We start from the raw sequence: 22,901 nt of genomic DNA, 5'->3' as shown, positions 1-22,901 counted from the left end.
GTTTTGCACTGTACATTAGTACTTTTACAAAGCATTTGAAGAATGGCATTGCAACACCAAATATCTGCTCACACCAGAAGGGAGCACAACTATTGCATCTTTCCAAGAGAGTTGAAAATTGCACTGTTTACAGGTCATATTGCTCAATAACATGCTTTAAGGCTGTATTCCCAGAGCTTTTAGATCGATCTATCCCCGTGGGGAGTCTCACTAGATTACTGTCAGATAATCCGGCTTAAATGTCCGTCCCGCCTACTACAAGCTGTAAGGGGGTAATTAACTTTCGTGTCCGCTCGGCTGACAGCTATTTAGCGTAAACCCCCAGGGGGTTAGGTCGATCTAAAGTAGATCGATCTAATCTCTGGAAATGGGGTCTAAGTCATAATAACTCTTCATTTTGGCCAAAAATTTGATTTTCCTGGAGTAAATGGCAATTTTCCCGTACTTACCAATGGTCAACGACCCCATTCCTGCATTGTTTTTTTCCGAAACGTTTGGTTTTTTGTTAAAATCTCTTAAGAGATTTTAACTGACGGAGCCCTCTGACATTGCATTGCGAGTGATATTTTCTGTTGACATACTTAAAACCACGGGAGAGCATGCAACAACAACACTATATAACAATAATATAAGATTCATAATATATATTCGTCTTATTGCTCAAAATGCATTTTTATCTACAATGTGTGCGGTTCTGGGCTTTTCGTTTTCCGACGCACTGTACCAAAACTCGAAACTTACGTCTAAGGATTGCATCATGCATCTGTTTCATATGGCGCCATATGTAATTTTGGTCTCGAATGAATGCGAAAATCCGCATGGTACCCCAACGTCATTGGCAACGGATGCCTTGACGACCAGGAAGAAAGGCATCGAAAGCCCTATTGACAAGCACAGATTTAAGTTTTATAACAATAATAGCCATTTTAGTGGTAAAATACAATATAATATATTTTCGTGTGTTGTTTACAATGTATTTCTTGTGGAATTTTGAATCTCAAAGGAAGAGTTATTATTGCTTTAAATCAACTGCAAAATGTGGTGAGTCTTTTGATTTTAACTTACTGTGAAAGAAAAGAGAATCGTTTTTGGCATACATATCATGGTAGCAATATCGTGACTCATGAGTGATTGGATATCGATGCAGAAGAAGACCATGTCTTGCTGCACACATCACAACCATATAACAAATCACCACAAGGCACTTTGTGGTCAAAATGCAAGTGCTTGTGAATATTTCCACTGGGATAAGATCTTGTCACGGCGATACAAGCCTTGCTAAAACGCTCTTTTCCAACCCTCTCCATGAAAATTTTCCCATTGCAGCATTTGTAAATTAAGTCACATGTGTGTCCTTTACGTCGTTAAAGACTTGGTGTTCACGGACACGCAATGCATTGTGGAAATACTTGTAGTGCTTCGGCCAAAATAACAACAAATATTTCATAAAATGATGATTTACATGTTTTAATACATGTTATACTTTTATCATTAGCCATTTTGCAAAAAAAAAAAAAAAAAAAAAAAAAACAACTCATACGCCAAATCTACAAAGATCACAAAAAAAAGCCAGTAATGATGAAACGTCTCCTCTGAATGTAATAACTCTGTGAAATGTCTGACTTGTACAACTCAAGCTTAACAAATGAAATACTGTAATCTGAGATAAGCTTATCAGTTGACTGTGCCTAATGAAAAAGATTTTCATTATATTTGAAAAGAATAGGAAATTCCATGGATAAAAAAAGAGTTAAATGTTAATAATTTTGGCAATTTTAGTCTGTAAACTATTATAGAGAGATCTGAGATAAGCTTATCAGTTGACTGTGAGTAATAAAAGTGGTATTTTGGACAATACAATTGGGAAAACTGTAAATTACACTGAAAACACCAGCAAATTCAATGAATAAAAATAGTTAAACATTAGTCATTTTCACAAATGTAGAAGAATCTTTATGATATTTTTACAAATAAAGCTTATCAACTATAATAATCTGACATAAGCTTATTTGTTTACTGTTTCATGAAAAATATTTTTCAGAAAATATATTAGAGAAAACTGAAAATAACACTGAAAAGAAGGCAAATCCCATGGCTTAAAACACTTAAATGTTAATACATGTAAGTAATTTCAATAAATCTAGTCCAATGTTTGTGAAATTTCTACAAATGATTCTTAGCAACAATAAAAATCTGTGACAAGCTAATCTGTTGACTGAGTGTAATGAAACTATTTTTTAAACAATATATTTGAGAAAAGTGCAAATTAAATTTAAAAAAAAAATGGCATATCCCGTATATAAAAATAGTTAAATGTTTGTAAGCTTCAGTTGTGAAATTTACTTGGATGTTTGTGAAATTTGCACAATGAAGCTTAAAATTAACAACTGAAATAATCACCCATAAGCTTATCAGTTGACTGCGTGTAATGAAATTAATTTTTCGGACAACATATTAGAGAAAACTAAAAACTGCATAGAAAAAAAGGCAAATTCCATGGTTTAAAATACTTTTATGTTAATAATTTTGACAAATATAGTCCAATGTTTGTGAAATTTCTACAAATGATGCTTTCAACTGAAATAATCTGAGATCAGCTTATCAACTTACTGTGCCTAATGAAAATGATGTTTTCAGAAAATATATTTAAGAAAACTAAAAATAAGATTGAAAAAACTGGCAAATTCCATACCTTTACATATTTAAATGAATGATGTTGACAAATCTAGTCCAATGTTTGTGAAATTTATACAAAATAAGCTTCACAACTGTAATAATCTGAGATAAGTGTATCAGTTGACTGCGTTGTTTATTGGCAATTGATATTAGAAGATTGAGAATTACAAAAAACAAAATTTTCAATATTACAATAATATTATTCAGTATCAAATGGAGCATTTTATGTTATGATTTGAGTTTGGTTGTGTAAGAGGTGACAAATTACCTATTACTGTCATCTGGAAACAATATATACCCATTCAAGATTTCTCCTTACTACCAATACCAGATGCAGATTCCTCCTTGAAAAATGGACATCTAAAATCAGGCTTTGCACATCATATGACGTTTTTAATCTTGCCACATATCATGTATTCTACACATGGATGAGATAATGCACTGCTCTTGCTGCTGTTTTTCACTGTCTACTTTTTCCATAGGTATTATCCATTACAAGATAGGTAGAGTCAGTTCACCAAGAAGCCACCATGCTGTATGGAAAGGGTCACCTGGAAAAATAACAATATATCTGAGAAAAGTGAAAATCATATTAAAACTAGAGGATCAGAGAGGCGATACCGCCTCCGAATATAGTACCACCAGCTGGAGCAAGCGCATTCATATGGACCCCCACCCCCCACGCCCAAAAAGGGACACCACCACCAGTCTTGTGCTTGACAAGCTCTATAAAATGCAATGAACAAGAAAATGCCAAAAAATATAATTAATGGTACAATCAGGCAGATTTTCAAAATGACCTGTATTTTCCTAACATTGATCACTTCTGTGATTCTCTAGACAATAGGCCTATTGGTTTTTCTTGAAATGTGTTGTCAGCATTGCATATATGCTGACAAAAGAGAAAACCTAGGGGCAACACTGGGCATATCTCTGCTACTTTTGAAGATATGAGGGGCAAGAAAATAAGTTCAGTTCATGGTGAAAAAGAAGGTCAAAGATCAATTTCAATGTCACAGTTTATGACTTCCTATTCAAGTTCAATAGTAACCATGGGCATTTGCCTTTGCCACTTTTGGAGATTTAAAGGCCAGAAAACATGCAAAGTGCAGTTCATCATAAAAGGTAGGTCAAAGGTCAATTTCAAGGTCACAGTTAGATAGCCAATGTATGACTTCCTACTCAAGTTCACAGTAACTTTGGGCGTATCTCTGCTAGTTTCTGAGATATAAGGGAAAGAAAATTGACAAAAGTCAGTTCATGGTGAAAATTAGGTCAAAGGTCAATTTCAGGGTCACAGTTAGATTGCCAGTATATGATTTAATTCCTATTCAAGTTCAATAGTAACTATGGGCAGATCTTTGCCAGTTTTTGAGATATAAAGATCAGAAAATTTGCAAAGTGCAGTTTATCATAAAAAGTAGGTCAAAGGTAAATTTCAAGGTAACAGTTAGATTACCAGCATATAAGCACTGAAAAAGTTGCAAAGTTCAGTTCATGGTGAAAAGTAAGTCAAAGGTCAATTTTAAGGTCACAGTTAGATTCCCAATGTATGACTTTCTATTCAAGTTCAATAGTAACTATGGACCTATCTCTGCCAGTTTTGGAGATGAAAGGGAACAAAAATTTGCAAAGTTCAGTTTATGGTGAAAAGTAGGTCAAAGGTCAATTTTAAGGTCACAGTTAAATTGCCAATATATGACTTCCTATTCAAGTTCAACAGTAACTATGGGCGTTTCTTTGCCAGTTTTGGAGATATAAGGGACTTAAATGTTGCAAAGTTCAGTTCATGGTGAAAAGTAGGTCAAAGGTCAATTTCAATGCCACAATTAAATTGCCAGTATATGACTTCCTATTCAACTTCAACAGTAACTATGGACCTACCTCTGCCAGTTTTGGAGATATAAGGGACTAAATGTTGCAATTTCAGAGTTGCAATTATGTGCCATAATTTCCTACAAAAGAAATTAATTGAAATAGAGAAAAGGTCATTTTGGTTGAAATTCTTGAAATGGGAGATGCTCAGAAGTTCCACATGTTCAAATTTCATGAAATAATGTCATTTTTGACCAGTTATCTGTCTCGCCAAGCCTTATGTTTTATTTTCCAGGGGTTCAAAATTTATTATACATTACCGTATTGCACATTTTGCTTTCACCACCACAATGTACTTTTTGATACGGCATAACTCGAAAACCATAAGGAAATAAAGGAAACCACCTCCAGTTTGGGCTTGACATGCTCTACAAAATGCAAAAAAGAACAGGTCTCTAGCATTAAGGGTTCCCGCATTAGAGAGAGTTTTCAGTTTCGGTATGTTATGGCTGCTACTCCTGTGAAAATGCACCGAGTGACCCCAAACTCATGGAGGTGAAAGATGACCTGAAGGGTAACACCTGCCAATAATATCATAGGTTAGGTCTGTGTAGTTTTTTTGAAAATTTTGGCCCGTTTGACCTTGAAGCAAAGGTCAAAGGTCAAATCCAGGGGCATATTTGAAATCTCCACATATGGCTTTTGGTCAGCCGTCTATAGAAATTTTTTCCCATAATTCCTTCCGTATGGTAGCAAATTAGCATTGAATTTTCAAAAATTTTGACAAAGGTGCATTTCAACGAGCGTCACGCCCAGGCCAATGCACCGACTGAGACAAAAAACCTGGGGGTTCAAGTTGAGGTTATATGTGACCTAAATCCAAGAGATGGGGACAAGGGTCCTTGCGGTCTAGGAGGAGAAGCGGTAATGGTGACTTGTATCAGGTGCCGGAATGCGGAGCTGGCGGAGCCGCAGGAGCCGGACGAGACAGGTCGGGACTAAAACCATGAGTACTGCCAGCATACACGCTGGTGGTACTAAGTATCTCCTACTAGACTATTAGACCTAAGAACTTGATACTTTGGTGTTTGGCGGAACTGTAGTCAGAATGTGTGTTGGTATTTCAGAATTTTAGTGCAACAGGGGGTTGCGATCTCCCTTGGGGGGGGGGGGGGATGATTCTGAATTCTTTTCATGTTATTTCTGTTATCTCCTCCTAGACTATTTGAGTTAGATAATTGAAACTTTGGTGATTGCTAGACCTGCCATCAGGGAAGTGCGTTGGCATTTCAGAATTATTTCAAGAGGGCATTGGGATGTCCTTGGGGGGGGGGAGGGGAGTAGTTGTTCAAATTATTTTCACGTTATAATTTCCCCAATCTCCTCTTAGACCATTAGACTTAAAAACTTGAAACTTTGGTGATTGGTGGAACCGTAGTCAAAATGTGTGTTGGCATTCCGAAATTTTAGTGCAACAGGGGGTTGCGCTGTCCCAGGGAAGTGTGTTGGCACTTCAGAATTATTTTAAGAGGGCATTGGGCTGTCCTTGGGGGGGGGGGGGGATAGTTGTTCAAAATGTTTTCATGTTATAATTTCCCCAATCTCTTCTTAGACCATTACACTTCAGAATTTTAAATTTTGGTGAATGATAGCTGTTTTCTCAAGGATGGGCATTTCATAATTAGTTTAACAGGAGGTTTGGCTATCTTGGGGGGGGGGGTATTCTAAATTATTTTTTACACTGGTATTTCTGTTATCTCCTCCTAGCCCATTAGAGTTAGGAAATTGAATCTTAGGTGATTGGTAAATTTGTCATAAGGGATGTGCATTGGCATTTCAGAATTATTTCAACAGAGGGTTTGGCTATCCCTAGGGGGTGGTTGATTTTGTTATACCATTATGCTTATATGTCACACAACAACTAATTGATCATTTTCTGACTTTTGTACCCATACAGGATGATGAGGAAAGTAAAGGGCAAAACACAATGGTAATGCAAATGTGGAGACGTCAAGCCAATGCTATGTGCACAAATATGCAAATCAATCCCCGCTTGTCAATCAGAGGCAGCTTCTCACACTGTTCATGCTCAATGGGGAGTTAATTGCCGCTTGCTGCAAGCCAACGTAATTACAAAGTCCCTTATCGGCTGGTACTCTTCCTTTCTCTAGGCTGAGATAGTCCTATCTCCTGCCTTGCTAGTGGTTTGTGCCATAAGGTGACCTCATTTGAAAGTTTTTTGCGTATTATTCTTAACTCATAACACATATAAATCTCTAAGTGACCCTTTTACAAAATGATAATTTCCCAGGTTCTATATATATGGTGATGACGGTCGGAAAGGGATTGACCAGAACACCGGTATAGCAATATTATTGTTGCACTGACCTGTGCTGAAGCTGTGACATTGTAGATCCTGCTGATGATGATGAGTTTATAAATTAGCTGTCCTCAGTTGGATGATAATCCAAGAGACATACCTTCATCTCTGCTGAAATCAGAGAACAAACCATCAATATAACAACATAACATATACAGGCACAGACAGTATATACAACACAGATATAATACAAAGATCAGAATATATTTAAACATTCAAACAGTGACAAAACAGACATATACAGTAAGCAGAATATATACAGACACATACTGTCACAAAAGACAATGCACTGTGAGGCATGAGAAAACATTAAGTTTAATGTTTATATATAGGAATTGGAATGACTGTCAGAAATTCTTGTTCACATCCACCAGTTCATATAAACTCTTTTCACTTTGAACATATATAAGACTCTGTGGGACTTAAGTGACCCCTTTTAAAAATGATAATTTGCAGGAAATTTCATCTATATACAGATTTTTCTTAGCGCCTTCCAACCCCAACCCCTACAAGTTCATATCAACCCTTGTCAATTTGAACATATATAAAACTGTGCGGGATCTAAGACTGGGTTCCCATACCTTGATCAATCCATCTGGATCGGTCTAACTTCCTGAGGAGTCTCACTTGATTGCTATCATCTAAATCAGCTTAATTGTCTGCCAGGAATATCGAATCAGCTAGAGGGTAAAGATAATTACCCCCTTACAGCTTTACTAAGCGTGACAGACATTAAAGAGGGTTAAGTTGATAGCAATTTAGTCAGACTACCCAGGGAGATAGATCAATCCAAATATCTGGAGGATTGTCCCCAAGTGACCCTTTAAAAATAATAATTTCCCAGTAACTATATAAAGTGGTAAGTATCAAAAGGGGATTGAAGAGAACAACACAGTATAGTAATATCATTTTTGCAATAACCTGTGGTGAGGCTGCAATGCTGTAGATCTTAATGGGATGATGAGTTTAGCTGTCTTCAGTGTGATGATAATCCAGAAGACACACTTTCATCTCCGCTTAAAAGAATATATACAGACATATACAGCAGTTACAAAATAGACACACCAAAGTGATCAAAATATATATAAACACATACAGCCACAACACAAACACAGATAGTGATCAGAATACAGGGATTGGAATGACCATCAGAAAATTTTGATTAAGTCCACGAGTTCACATTAACCTTTTAAACTCTAAACATATATAAATCTCTAAGTGACCCTTTTACAAAACAAACATAAATAGTGATCAGAATATATATTTATAAACACATACAGTGTCACAAAAGACAATGCACTGTGTATCATGAGAATACAAACATTGAATTTAAAGTTCATATATAGGGATTTAGATGACTGTCAGAAATTCTTGCTCACCCCCACAAGTTCACATTAACCCTTATAACTTTGAACATATATAAAACTGAGTGGGATCTAAGTGTCCCTTTAACAAAGTGATATATTCCTAGGTATTATATTATATAGTGGTGATGGTCACAAAGGGTTTGAAGAGAACACATTATAATTTTTTTTTTTTTGCACTTACCTCTACTAAGGCTACAAGGTTGTAGATATTGTAGGTGATGATGAGTTTATAAATAAGCTGTCCTCAGTGAAATGATAATCCAACAGACATACATTCATCTCTGCTGAAATCAGAAAACACATCATCAATAAAGAGTATATGGAGACATACACAGTAGTTACAACACAAACATAACACAGAGATCAGAATATATTTAAACAGTCATACAGTGATAAAACACACATATACATTGATCAGAAAATACACACACATATTTAGTGTCACAAAACACAATGCACTGTGAGGCATCAGAATAAAAACAAAATTTAGTGTTTATTTATAGGGATTGGAATGACTGTCAGAAAATTTTGTTCACAACTCAAGTTGACATTATTTTAACTTTGAACATAGATAAAACTGAGTTGGACCTAAGTGACTCTTTTACAAAATGATAATTACCAAGGAAATATAATTTTGTTTTGTTTATTTAAGTGACCTGTGCTCTAATGCAAATAATACAGACACATTTTTTTTTCTTTTTGCACCCAGCCCCAGTGGGCTTTTAAGTCACTGTTTCATTTATGTTCTTCTAATATATTAATGAACAAGAAAATACTTAAAAACAATTAATAATGTATAAATAAACATATAAATAGCAATACTGTACGTTCAACTAATAGTAACTATGGAAATATAAAACATTAATTACATACAAGTATAAATAATAGAATGCATATACAAACTAGGACGTTACTCATTATAAATGAACTCTTTCCATATCATATAGGCACAATTTATATAATTACTAAATATTCTTATATGTTTCTCCATTAATTTTGCAAGTTTCTCTGGCAAATTTAAGTTCAAAAAGTCTAAATCAGTTGCTGTTATTTTTGTCAACATCTCTTCTCTTATGTTATCATAGGAAGCACATTCAAAAATATAATGCTTTTCATCCTCTATCTTTCCACAGTCACACACACTCTTTCTTCCACTTTTTCTCTCACAAACCTGCCCGTTTCTATTCTAATCATAAGTATACCAAATCTTAATTGTCCTACCAATGATCTAGTCATTTTATCAAATTTGTGGGTTACATAGTTCTCAACCTTGTATTTATTTTTAAATAGTATGTAAGTTCTGAGTTTACTGTATGAGGGCAAATCTCTCTCCCATTTACTCGCCACTAGATCTCTCAAGCATTCTGCAGATCTATCCACATCCACTAACTCCATACGTTCAAATTTATTTGTCATGTCTAATTTTTGTAATATACTATATATCTCACTAGACCAGTTATTTATTCACTTATTATAATCTATGATAAAGATAAATAAGGTAGGTGATAGGTTGTCACCTTGCCTAACACCAGCTATCGTTTCAAATCAGTTTGTATTGAGATTTACACATGACTCTGTTAGTGCGTACATAGATTTCAGCACAGCATACATAGGCCTGTTAATGCCAATATTTATCAGTTTGAGGAGTAGTAAATCTCTATTTAAAAAATCAAAAGCTTTCATCAGATCGATGAAAGTTACAAAATTGTCTTTACCCTCCTCCATTCTGTTCTTAACAATAAAGTTTAACACAAAGATGTAGTCTTCACAAGACCTGTTTTTTCTAAAGCCATTTTGTTCTTCTACCAGTAAGTCATTGTTCTCACAGTACGCTAAGATTCTTTTGTTTATAACCGAGCTGAATATTTTTGATATGGTACACAATAAACTTATTCCTCTATAATTAAGCGGTATTCTTGGATCTAGTTTACTGTCCTTCGGTATTGGTATTATAATTGCCCTTCTCCACATACTTGGTAATAATCCCGTGTCAAATATGAAATTGAACAGTGATGTTAGTAAATCAATAATAGTTTTGTTTTTCAAAATTTCATTGGGGATATTATCTACTCCCGTAGCTTTCTTTTGCTTTGCCTTAGCTACTGCTGCGCTAACTTCTTGTTTTTCAATAGTGCCATTTATGCTGTAATTAGGATTAAACAAGGGATCAGACATTACACCCTCCATAGTTCTATATTCTAGACTTTGTTCGAGAAATTCTGCATCGAAATCATTTATGTCAGTTTCATTATATAATTTACTAAACTCGCTAAATCCCATTTTTTATAAGAAATATTGATAATATATACTACATCACCATTTTTGTTATACGTTTCCATTGGAATTTGTGATTTGCACCAAAGTTCAACTTTTTTAATGTAGTCCAAAATTTTGCGATGATCTTTGACACAGGCCATCTCTGTTTCACATGCAAGTCCCCTGTTGTAATGCCTTTCATGATACCAGAGGCGTTTGTCAAATTCTTGTAATTTTGTTTTATAATCAATGAACAGACTATTTCTGATATATCAATGGCCTTTAAATTTAGAGTATTGAATTTCTGCATTATGCAAACGTTTCCATAAATCCGTTAATACATCACACCAATATGGTTGGGATATTCTCAACTTCTTTTTTGATGTCCCACCGTTTTTTATATCAGTAAAGGGAACAGTGGCATTCATTTCATTAATTAATTCTATAACTACGCGTTCATACATGTATAATCAACTTCATTTTGATTTTCCCTCATTAGTTCGATACTATCTATAATCTGTTTGATTGTTAGCCTTGATATATCTGACGTAAAGATGTCACTTTTACCTTCTTTAAACTTGTATATTCTGCGGCCACTGCTGTTGCTATTTATTTGTTTGTTTTGGTTTATATTGTGCATGTCATCACAACCTAAGTTATCCATACGGACGTGTTTCAATGTAGCTTCCAATATTGAGTGATCAGGATGTTTACATCTTCCACTTAATAGACCCTGTAGATTGTGATTCTCTACATAATCACTCATCGTATGTACCCTAAAGTCTGTAACTTTGGACAAATTCTCATGTGGAGCAATAATGTAGTCTGCAACTGATTTTCCTCTCTTTAAATAAGTATAATTGTTATGTGCCTTATCACCCCTACCATTTAATATGCATTTCTTACTTTAAATAAGAAATTCAATCAGCTCCGATCTGTGCGAATTTGTCTTATCATCAATACTATCCCTCCCCTGAATCTCATCTACCTGAGGCGTGAAATCTCTCATACTACCGATTCTTGCATTTAAATCTCTGCATAGACAAAGTATGTCGCAACTTTCATACATATAACATTTTGCTAATAAATGTGCAAAGAAATTAGCAGCAATATCTTCCGTAAGGCGAGTTTTCAGGAGGGAGATAGCAATTAAAAAGTATGATATTTCTATCAGCAATTTCATGTATTAGTTCTATTCCTAAGATTCCGTCTACAGACTTATCTACCACAGAAAGTTTATATTCATCTAACACACTTTTTTTCACAAAAATGCCCACACCCCCAAAATTATGAGGCGCTTTCTTGTGTTTAGCAAACCTAGGGTGATTTATAAACATATATCAGGGGCGGATCCAGAGCTATTTACTGACTGTCTTCCAAATTATCTTTGTTGATTCTTCCTCCAATTTTGACCGTCTTCCAACAGAAAAAATTAGATATCCGTCAATGTAAACTTGAAAATCTGACCGTCTTCCAGAAGACCCAGAAGACGGCCTAAATCCGCCCCTGTATATCCTTCTATATTGAATAAGTTACTATTATTTGGGTTTGCATGAGTTTCCTGCACAGCAAATATATCGTAGCCTGATGTTTTTATAATGGTCTCCCTTAACTGTTTATTCTCATCTGTCCATCTGTCTGTTCTGCAGATTTCTCCCAGATTATACGATGATTTGTGATATAAAAACAACTTCCGCCTGGAATACAGTTGAGTAGAAAATCCATATTTTTGTCCATGATCCTTTCAGTATGGGATTTACTTGCTCGGATCCACACCTTCAGTACTCTCAGGTCTGTACTATAACGAATGTTAGTTTTCCTCCTCACTACTGCAATCTTCTCCTCTATGCTACAGAACTCAACTTTCACAATCCCTGGTTTTCCATTTCTGCCTGGTAGTCTGCGACATTCCTGGATCCTGGGTATCACTGAGGCCTCTTCACTAGTTTCTCCATGCGTCATTACGGTCATCAATACCTGACTAACCATATTTTCAAGATCCTCCTTAGGATTTTCTTGCAGGTTCAAGATTATAATACTCAGGTCAGAATTCTCGACGCCACTTTTGCTCGTGTCTAAACAGAATTTGACTTGTGTTTTAAGGTCACTTATTTGCCTATCCTTTTCTTGGATTTTATTTGAAAGCTGGGCGGCTTTTTCCTCCAGTATTTTAATGTGCTCGTTATGTGATTTAATTCTATCTTCAACTTCTTGTTTTATAATATTATTTTTTTCCATCACAAGGGATGTTATGTCCTGCTTTAGAGCTTTATTTCTTTTTGCCCGTCTCTTATTATTCTTAATTCTTTTGCCATATTTTTAATCTCCCTGGCCAAATTTTGCATAAATTCTGTTGGTGCTAATGGTATGTGTGTCACTTGTTGACTGCGCCTGTTTAAGGTTTTGTCTGTCATTTTCCACACTTAGCTGGATTGTTATCAGTATGGGGCTTGATTACGTTTCAAGTTGTAAACTATCATTATGTACATCACCAAACAGAACACGGTGCCCTCCCTCCATAATGTCACCAGTTGATGGAGATTGTTCATGACTACTGCTTATTGACCTGCTAGTCTCCACAGTCTTTCGCTTTTTACTCCCCGACTTCCTTCTACCCATAGTACAATCAATGCAGATATTATACCAGGTTTACAATAAGACTGAGTAACAGTGATAGTCAATGTGTTGACAAACAACTGCACTGCCCCGGGTGTTAGCACCTCATTACTGCTATAATTGCAATGAGTTGTGTACACCAAATCATGTCATCTAAATTCATGTAATAAGTAGATGTTGGCCTGAGCTTTCCATTATCTTACGAAGACCAACCAAATTTTCTTCTCCAAATATCTGATGATCAATACCTCGAAAAGTCTCACCGATAGCTGCAAGTCAACACCGATTGGCTTAAAAAGGCGTTTTCCGCACATAAACAGTCTGCGTTGTCTCCACAATGCCGAAATACACCATATTCCGAGAGCACCAAACTTTCACATACTTGTATTCCACATGCACAGTATACATAATATATATATATATATATATATATATATATATATATATAGTGGTGCTGGTCAAAAGGGGATTGAAGAGAACAACAAAGTATAGCAATATCATTATTGCACTGACCTGTGCTGAGGCTGCGATGTTGTGGTCTTGATGTGATGATCAGTTTAGATGTCCTAAGTATGATGATAATCAAGGAAATACACCTTCATCTCTGCTGAAATCAGAGAACAAATCATTAATTAAGAATATATGCAGACATATACGGCAGTTACAACATAGACACATCACAGTGATCAAAATATATATAAACAAATACAAAACAGACATGCATAGTGATCAGAATATATAGAGACACATAAAGCAATGCAACAGGCAGTACACAGGCTTCAGAATGCATGCAGGAATTTTTTTCTAGTTGTGAGGGTCAAAAGGGTATTGAAGAGAACAACAAAGTATAACAATATTGTTTGCACTGACCTGTGCTGAAGCTGTGACATTGTAGATCTTGCTGGTGATGATGAGTTTATAAATTAGCTGTCCTCAGTTGGATGATAATCCAAAAGACATACCTTCATCTCTGCTGAAATCAGAGAACAAATAATCAATATATAACATATACAGGCACATACAGTATATACAACACAGATATAATACAGAGATCAGAATATATTTAAACATTCAAACAATGACAAAACAGACATATACAGTAAGCAGAATATATACAAACACACACAGTCACAAAAGACAATGCACTGTAAGGCATGAGAAAAAAAATTAATTTAATGTTTATATATAGGTATTGGAATGACTGTCAGAAATTCTTGTTCACATCCACCAGTTCATATTAACCCTTAATTTTCACTCTGAACATATAAAAGACTCGGTGGGATTTAAGTGACCCTTTTAAAAATGATAATTTGCAGGAAATTTCGTCTATATACAGATTTTTCTCAGCGCCTTCCCACTGCAACCCCTACGAGTTCATATCAACCCTTGTCAATTTGAACATATATAAAACTGTGCGGGATCTAAGACTGGGTTCCCATACCTTGATCAATCCATCTGGATCGGTCTAACTTCCTGAGGAGTCTCACTAGATTGCTATCAACTTAATCGACTTAATATCGAATATCGAATATCGAATCAGCTAGAGGGTAAAGATAATTACCCCCTTACAGCTTTACTAAGCGTGACAGACATTAAAGAGGGTTAAGTTGATAGCAATTTAGTCAGACTACCCAGGGAGAAAGATCAATCCAAATATCTGGGGGACTGTCCCCAAGTGATCCCTTTAAAAATAATAATTTCTCAGGAACTATATAAAGTGGTAAGGATCAAAAGGGGATTGAAGAGAACAACAAAGTATAGCAGTATCATTTTTGCACTGACCTGTGGTGAGGCTGCAATGCTGTAGATCTTGATGTGTTGATTAGTTTAGCTGTCCTCAGTGTGATGATAATCCAGAAGACACACCTTCATCTCCGCTGAAAAGAATATATGCAGACATATACAGCAGTTACAAAATAGACACATCACAGTGATCAAAATATATATAAACACATACAGCCACAACACAAACATAGATATTGATCAGAATAAATACAGACACATACAGCCTCACAAAATTCAATGCACTCTAAGGCATCAGAATATAAACATAAAATTTAATGTTTACATACAGGGATTGGAATGACCGTCAGAAATTTTTGATTAGGTCCACGAGTTCACATTAACCTTTTAAACTCTGAACATATATAAATCTCTAGGTGACCCTTTTACAAAACAAACATAGATAGTGATCAGAATATATATAGACACACACAGTGTCACAAAAGACAATGATTTGTGAGGAATGAGAATACAAACATTAAATTTAAAGTTCATGCATATATGGGGATTTAAATGACTGTCAGAAATTCTTGGTCACCCCCACAAGTTCACATTAACCCTTTTAACTTTGAACATATATAAAACTGAGTGGGATCTAAGTGTCCCTTTAACAAAGTGATATATTCCTAGGTATTATATTATATAGTGGTGATGGTCACAAAGGGTTTGAATAGAACAGAGTATAATTTTTTTTTTTTGCACTGACCTCTACTAAGGCTACAAGGTTGTAGATATTGTAGGTGATGATGAGTTTATAAATAAGCTGTCCTCAGTGAAATGATAATCCAACAGACATATCTTCATCTCTGCTGAAATCAGAAAACACATCATCAATAAAGAATATATGCAGACGTACACAGTAGTTACAACACAAACATAACACAGAGATCAGAATATATTTAAACAGTCATACAGTGATAAAACACACATATACATTGATCAGAAAATACACACACATATTTAGTGTCACAAAACACAATGCACTGTGAGGCATCAGAATAAAAACAAAATTTAGTGTTTATTTATAGGGATTGGAATGACTCAGAAATTTTTGTTCAACCCTCAAGTTGACATTATTTTCACTTTGAACATAGTTAAAACTGAGTAGGACCTAAGTGACCCTTCTACAAAATGATAATTACCAAGATAATATATAAAGTGGTGCTGGTCAAAAGGGGATTGAAGAGAACAACAAAGTATAGCAATATCATTATTGCACTGACCTGTGCTGAGAAGTTGTGGTCTTGATGTGATGATGAGTTTAGATGTCCTAATATGATGATAATCAAGGAGATACACCTTCATCTCTGTTGAAATCAGAGAACACATCATTAATAAAGAATATATGCAGACATATACAGCAGTTACAACATAGACACATCACAGTGATCAAAATATATATAAACACATACAGCCACAAAACAGACATGCATAGTGATCAGAATATATAGAGACACATACAGCATCACAACAGGCAGTACACAGGCTTCAGAATGTATGCATTAAATTTTTTCTAGTTGTGAGGGTCAAAAGGGTATTGAAGAGAACAACAAAGTATAACAATATTATTGTTGCACTGACCTGTGCTGAAGCTGTGACATTGTAGATCTTGCTGGTGATGATGAGTTTATAAATTAGCTGTCCTCAGTTGGAAGATAATCCAAGGCTGTATTCCCAGAGATTTAGATCTATTCAAGGATTAAGATTTAGATCGACCTAACTCCCTGGGGGTTCAAACTAAATTGCAGTCAGCTGAGCATGCACCATAGCTAATTACCCCCTTACAGCTTTCAGTAGGCGGGACAGATACTTAAGCCGGCTAAGCTGACAGTAATCTAGTGAGACTCCCTACAGGGATAGATCGATCTAAAATCTATGGAAGTGGGGTCCAAGAGACATACCTTCATCTCTACTGAAATCAGAGAACAAATCATCAATATATAACATATACAGGCACATACAGTAAGCAGAATATATACAGACACACACTGTCACAAAAGACAATGCACTGTAAGGCATGAGAAAATATTAAATTTAATGTTTATAATAGGTATTGGAATGACAGTCAGAAATTCTTGTTCACATCCACCAGTTCATATTAACCCTTAATTTTCACTCTGAACATATAAAAGACTCGGTGGGATTTAAGTGACCCTTTTAAAAATGATAATTTGCAGGAAATTTCGTCTATATACAGATTTTTCTCAGTGCCTGCCCCCTGCAACCCCTATGAGCTCATATCAACCCTTGTCAATATGAACATATATAAAACTGTGTGGGATCTAAGACTGGGTTCCCATACCTTGATCAATCCATCTGGATCGGTCTAACTCCCTAAGGAGTCTCACTATATTGCTATCAACTTAATTGACTTAATTGTCTGCCAGGGATATCGAACCAACACGGGGGTTAAGATAATTACCCCCTTACAGCTTTTCTAAGTGTGATAGACATTTAAAACGGTTAAGTTGATAGCAATTTAGTCAGACTCCCCAGGGAGATAGATCAATCCAAATATCTAGGGGACTGTCCCCAAGTGACCCCTTTAAAAATAATAATTTCCCAGGAACTATATAAAGTGGTTAGGATCAAAAGGGGATTGAAGAGAACAACAAAGTATAGCAATATCATTTTTGCACTGACCTGTGGTGAGGCTGCAATGCTGTAGATCTTGATGTGATGATGAGTTTAGCTGTCCTCAGTGTGATGATAATCCTGAAGACACATCTTCATCTCCGCTGAAAAGAATATATGCAGACATATACAGCAGTTACAAAATAGACACATCAAAGTGATAAAAAAATATATAAACACATACAGCCACAACACAAACATAGATAGTGATCAGAATTTATACAGACACATACAGCCTCACAAAATTCAATGCACTCTAAAGCATCAGAATATAAACATAAAAAATTAATGTTTATATACAGGGATTGGAATGACCGTCAGAAATTTTTTATTACGTCCACGAGTTCACATTAAGCTTTTTAACTCTGTGACCCTTTTACAAAACAAACATAGATAGTGATCAGAATATATATAGACACAAAGGCCGCATTCACATCGAGTTGAGCCATGGCTCTACAAAGCCATGACCTAAATATGGCGGACGTACATGAAAGGAAAACCGCCTAATCTTTTAATATTCTCTCCGCCCCTCACATGCCTCCCCAAGTGTCATCCCAATGGAGCCGAGATTTAATGACTGTACCCCCGCAGGGACGATGCATGGGGAGGTGTGTGAAAGGCGGAGAGACTATTAAAATATTAGGCAGTTTTCCTTTCATGTACGTCCACCATATTTAGGTCGTGGCTTTGTAGAGCCATGGCTCAACTCGATGTGAATGCGGCCATACAGTGTCACAAAAGATAATGCATTGTGAGGCATGAGACTACAAACATTAAATTTAAAGTTCATATGTAGGGATTGAAATGACTGTCAGAAATTCTTGCTCACCCCCAAAGTTCACATTAACCCTTTTAACTCTGAACATATATAAAACTGGGTGGGATCTAAGTGTCCCTTTAACAAAGTGATATATTCCTAGGTATTATATTATATTATATTATATTATATTATATTATATTATATTATATTATATTATATTATATTATATTATATTATATTATATAGTGGTGATGGTCGGGTTTGAAGAGAACAGAGTATAATTTTTTTTTTTTGCACTGACCTCTACTAAGGCTACAAGGTTGTAGATATTTCCATTATTTTCTAATTCATTTGGGGTAGCAAAATTGATAAGGTAAAGAGAGGTCAGATAGTAAAGGATTATGAATATGGTGGTCTATAAAATGACAGACTTAAGTAAATTCATAACGGCATAAAAATGTACATGGATAAGAAGACTATACCTTAAAAATAACGTTTATAACACTATTCTCCAGAACACCTTTGATTTACAATCTATTTGGAATATATTTGACTATGGAAATGATTGTTTAGATATACTCTTACGCAATTGCAATAACAGGTTTTGGAAAGATGTCATTATCTCCTGGAAAGATTTAACATACGGTATAGAAGATATGAATAGCAATATTGCTCTTGAACCTCTGTGGTATAATAGAAAAGTAAAATTGGGTGGGGTATCAATATTGGACAAAGAATGGTACAATAAGGGTATAAGAATAATTGGCGATCTTTTCAACGAAGGAAAATTTTTAACCAAAGCTGAACTGGAAAGGAAATTTGGATTTCAAAGAGTATGTGATCTAAAATATTTTGGAATACGTAACAGTTTAAAATGTAGGCTAAAAGAAAAGAACAATGAAGAAATTTTTGAAGATATTTTATTTCCTTATGTTCCTCAGCCGGTTCAGCTACTTATAAAGAGTCGAAATCATATTAGGACATCTAAACTCATCATCACATCAAGACCACAACTTCTCAGCAAAGGTCAGTGCAATAATGATATTGCTATACTTTGTTGTTCTCTTCAATCCCCTTTTGACCAGCACCACTATATATATATTATCTTGGTAATTATCATTTTGTAAAAGGGCCACTTAGGTCCTACGCAGTTTTATCTATGTTCAAAGTGAAAATAATGTCAACTTGAGGGGTGAACAAAAAATTCTGATAGTCATTTCAATCCTAATAAATGAACACTATATTTTGTTTTTATTCTGATGCCTCACAGTGCATTGTGTTTTGTGACACTAAATATGTGCGTGTATTTTCTGATCACTGTATATGTGTCTTTATCACTGTATGATTGTTTAAATATATTCTGATCTCTGTGTAATGTTTGTGTTGTAACTACTGTGTACGTCTGCATATATTCTTTACTGATGATGTGTTTTCTGATTTCAGCAGAGATGAAGGTATGTCTGTTGGATTATCATTTCACTGAAGACAGCTAATTTATAAACTCATGATGTAGGTGATTGTAGGTGATCATCACCTACAATATCTACAACCTTTTTTTTTTTTTTTTTTATTCACAAAAAGACAAACAAAAATACATATGTAGACACACACACTAACACACACACACACACACACAATAACACACACAAGACATTCATTATACATTAAGTAAACATGTAGATAGCCGGACTACGTACGAAACAGTATATTACAAGTGATGCTGCACATAACAAGATACCAACATTTTACATTTCACATAAGAAATTAGCGAAAAAGTAAAGTAAATTTATAAGAGGAGAAACTAGTCAAAAATAGAATCCCAGGTTCTCCACTCTGTAAGAAAATGGCCTAATTGAAGATTTTTTTGAGAAACATATTTTTCTAATTCGAATTTTGTTTTGATATATAAGAGAAGGGAAGGGAAGGTCGGCTGCATTTTTCTTTTAAAACAAGTATATATATAAAATTTGGAGACAAGAATAATGTAATTTAGAGGCTTGAAATTTGTTTTGGATACTCCAAAAAGTATATTTTCATCATAGAGTGTAATTCTTTCATCAGTTTTGTTAGCAATCAAGCGTTCCATTTCAGTCCAAATGTTTCTTATTCGATAGCAATTTAAAAATACATGTCGCAAATCTTCCCTCTCCGCTCCACAGATAAAGCATTTCTCTGACACCTCAATACCGATTCTTTTCAGGTATGACCTAACTGGTAAGATTCTAAAAATTATTCTGTATTGGAACCATTGAAGTTTTGTTTCTCGTGTAACATAGAAACAATTCTCGTAAACATACTTCCAAGTGATATTTATATTTAGATCTAGGTTCCATTTCCTTTCGTGTACCAAGTTTTCAGGAGCTTCACTCATGAGAACCTGATAGAAATCTTTATTTATTGGGTTATAGAACTGAACTGGGGTCGGGGGTCTGAAGTGTAAATCTGGACTTCCTACAAAAAGTCTCCATTTTTGAATTTTTGCTAAATAAATATCCATGACATGTATCTAACGTTATAATTTAGCCTAATTTTAATCTATAATCAATGATACTCTAGGGTTATACTAGAGTAGACTAACGTTATACGGATATTCAATTGTTTTAGACATTTTAACATGAAAAAAACCACACACTTCTTGTCAGCAGTCACCTGCTGCCATGTATACGTAGTAAGCCGTGGGGGGTCGACGCCCGTTTTTCTTTTTTTCGGATCCCTCGGCTATTTCAATTTTCCATGGTCTTCTGTTACAGCCCAGATATTACTGGACACAGCAGTGTCAATGAGGTCCACCATGGCTGTGGCGGACAAAACGGGGTCATTATCTTGATTCCTTTCAGGAGATTCATCTGCAGTACCAGTGGACGTGACCTCCACGTGTTTGTTTACCAACTCTAGGAACCACGTGAAAGAATTTTGTAATATTATGCGAGCAATTAATAAACACGTATGCTGCTTACCATAATAACCAACATGCAGAATCTTCGTGTCGTCTGAGAATTGGAAATGCACCGGAAACGCATCTGTGCAGATTCGGACTCCTTCTTGAGGAGAGTTGAGATAAACAAACAGTCGGGTTTACAAAGAGACTAACCCCACCCCATTAATGCTAGAAACTCTAATTCCCATTGATTTGTAAAGAACAGCCCCAATTTTAAACCAATTGGTCCCGCTTACACCATATACCTGCACCTATATATTGACACCGCCACCAGCCTGGCATTAAAGAATAAAGTTTACACTATGCCGCAGATCGACGACAATACCGGTTATGCAATCATCTTACTGTAATGACCTGGACCAATCGCAACGCTCAACACACCATAATTGATAGATGCGACAAATTCCAGTATTGTAGCGATTGGGGGAATGTGTGTGTGTGTGTGTGTGTGTGTATGGGGGGGGGGGGGGGGGGGAACAAGGCTCGACCAGGATTCGAACCCAAAACTTTTGAGAACAATGTGACTGCTGTACCAACTGAGCTACCCAGCCAGGGCCAACACACGCAAGCCTATACAGGGGCTAGAGCCAGTTTTAACATCTTCGACTTTCCGATTGTGGTGGTTGAAATAGACCAATCGCGACACACCGATTCTACTAGTTCGGACAAATTCCAGTATGTTTAAAGTACTAGAGTCGATTTCGACAGAATAGACTTTTCGATTGAAGTAGTTAAGCTGGACCAATCACTGGGCTGGGATAAAACTCCAGGCTCACCCTAGGATTTTAACCTGGGACTCTTGCACACTGTGCGACTGTTCTACTAACTGAGCTACCTAGCCAGGGCCAATACCCGCCAGGCGCTACAAGGGCTAGAGCCAATTTTAACATATTCGACTTTCCGATTGTGGTAGTTGGGCTAGAAAAATTGCGACACACCTAGTCGCTGATTCCTGTATCTTCAAAGTACTTTCAAAGGCAGTAAAGCCGATTTCGACAGCATCAACATTACGATTGTGGTAGTTGAGCTGGACCAATCGCGACACACATATTGTACTAATCTGCAAAGTACTTTCAAAGGCAGTAAAGTCGGTTTTGACAGCATCGACTTTCCGATTGTGGTAGTTGAGCTGGACCAATCGCTAGGCTGGGAGAAAAACTGCAGGTTCCCCCTGGGATTCGAACCCAGGACTCTTACATACTGTCCAACAGCTCTACCAACTGAGCTACCCAGCCAGGGCCAACACCTGCCAGCTTGTACTAGTTAGGACCAATTCCAAGTATGTTTAATGTACTAGAGCCAATTTCGACAGCATCGATTGTGGTAGTTGAGCTGGACCAATCGCGACACACCGATTGTACTAGTTCGGAGCAATTCCAGGATGTTGAAAGTACTTTTCAAGGCAGTAAAGCCGATTTTGACAGCATCGACTTTCCAATTGTGGTAGTTGAGTTAGACCAATCGCGACACACCAATTGTACTAGTTCGAACCAATTCCAGGATGTTGAAAGTACTTTCCAAGGCAGTAAAGCCGATTTGACATCTTCGACTTTCCAATTGTGGTAGTTGAGTTAGACCAATTGCGACACACCGATTGTACTAGTTTGGACCAATTCCAGAATGTTTGAAGTACTAGAGCCGATTTCGACAGCATCGACATTCCGTTTGTGGTAGTTG

At 35.9% G+C, this 22,901-nt stretch overlaps 1 long non-coding RNA gene across 16 annotated transcripts; it reads right to left on the bottom strand.

Moving 5' to 3' along the window:
- Positions 1-981: 981 nt before the first annotated feature.
- On the bottom strand, positions 982-21,607 carry LOC106163734 (uncharacterized). 16 transcript variants are annotated; one of them, XR_015332987.1, is made up of 13 exons: positions 21,244-21,604; positions 17,536-17,630; positions 16,794-16,804; positions 16,474-16,580; positions 16,116-16,199; positions 15,599-15,701; positions 14,893-14,987; positions 13,981-14,083; positions 13,624-13,717; positions 8,420-8,522; positions 7,793-7,887; positions 6,880-6,982; positions 983-3,227 (listed from the first exon to the last, which is right to left on the bottom strand). It is a non-coding gene; the product is annotated as an uncharacterized LOC106163734 (long non-coding RNA). The 16 variants fall into 16 exon arrangements; XR_015332980.1 differs by having other exon boundaries at positions 982-3,227; positions 16,474-16,801; positions 21,244-21,606; XR_015332982.1 differs by lacking the exon at positions 21,244-21,604 and adding an exon at positions 20,919-21,211 and having other exon boundaries at positions 982-3,227; positions 16,474-16,804.
- Positions 21,608-22,901: the final 1,294 nt, after the last annotated feature.

The sequence above is a fragment of the Lingula anatina genome, chromosome 2, assembly GCF_051362555.1.
Source record: "Lingula anatina isolate TDL-2025a chromosome 2, LinAna3.0, whole genome shotgun sequence".
NCBI classification, from domain to species: Eukaryota; Metazoa; Brachiopoda; class Lingulata; order Lingulida; family Lingulidae; genus Lingula; species Lingula anatina.
This window is presented reverse-complemented; position numbering and strand designations above follow the sequence as displayed.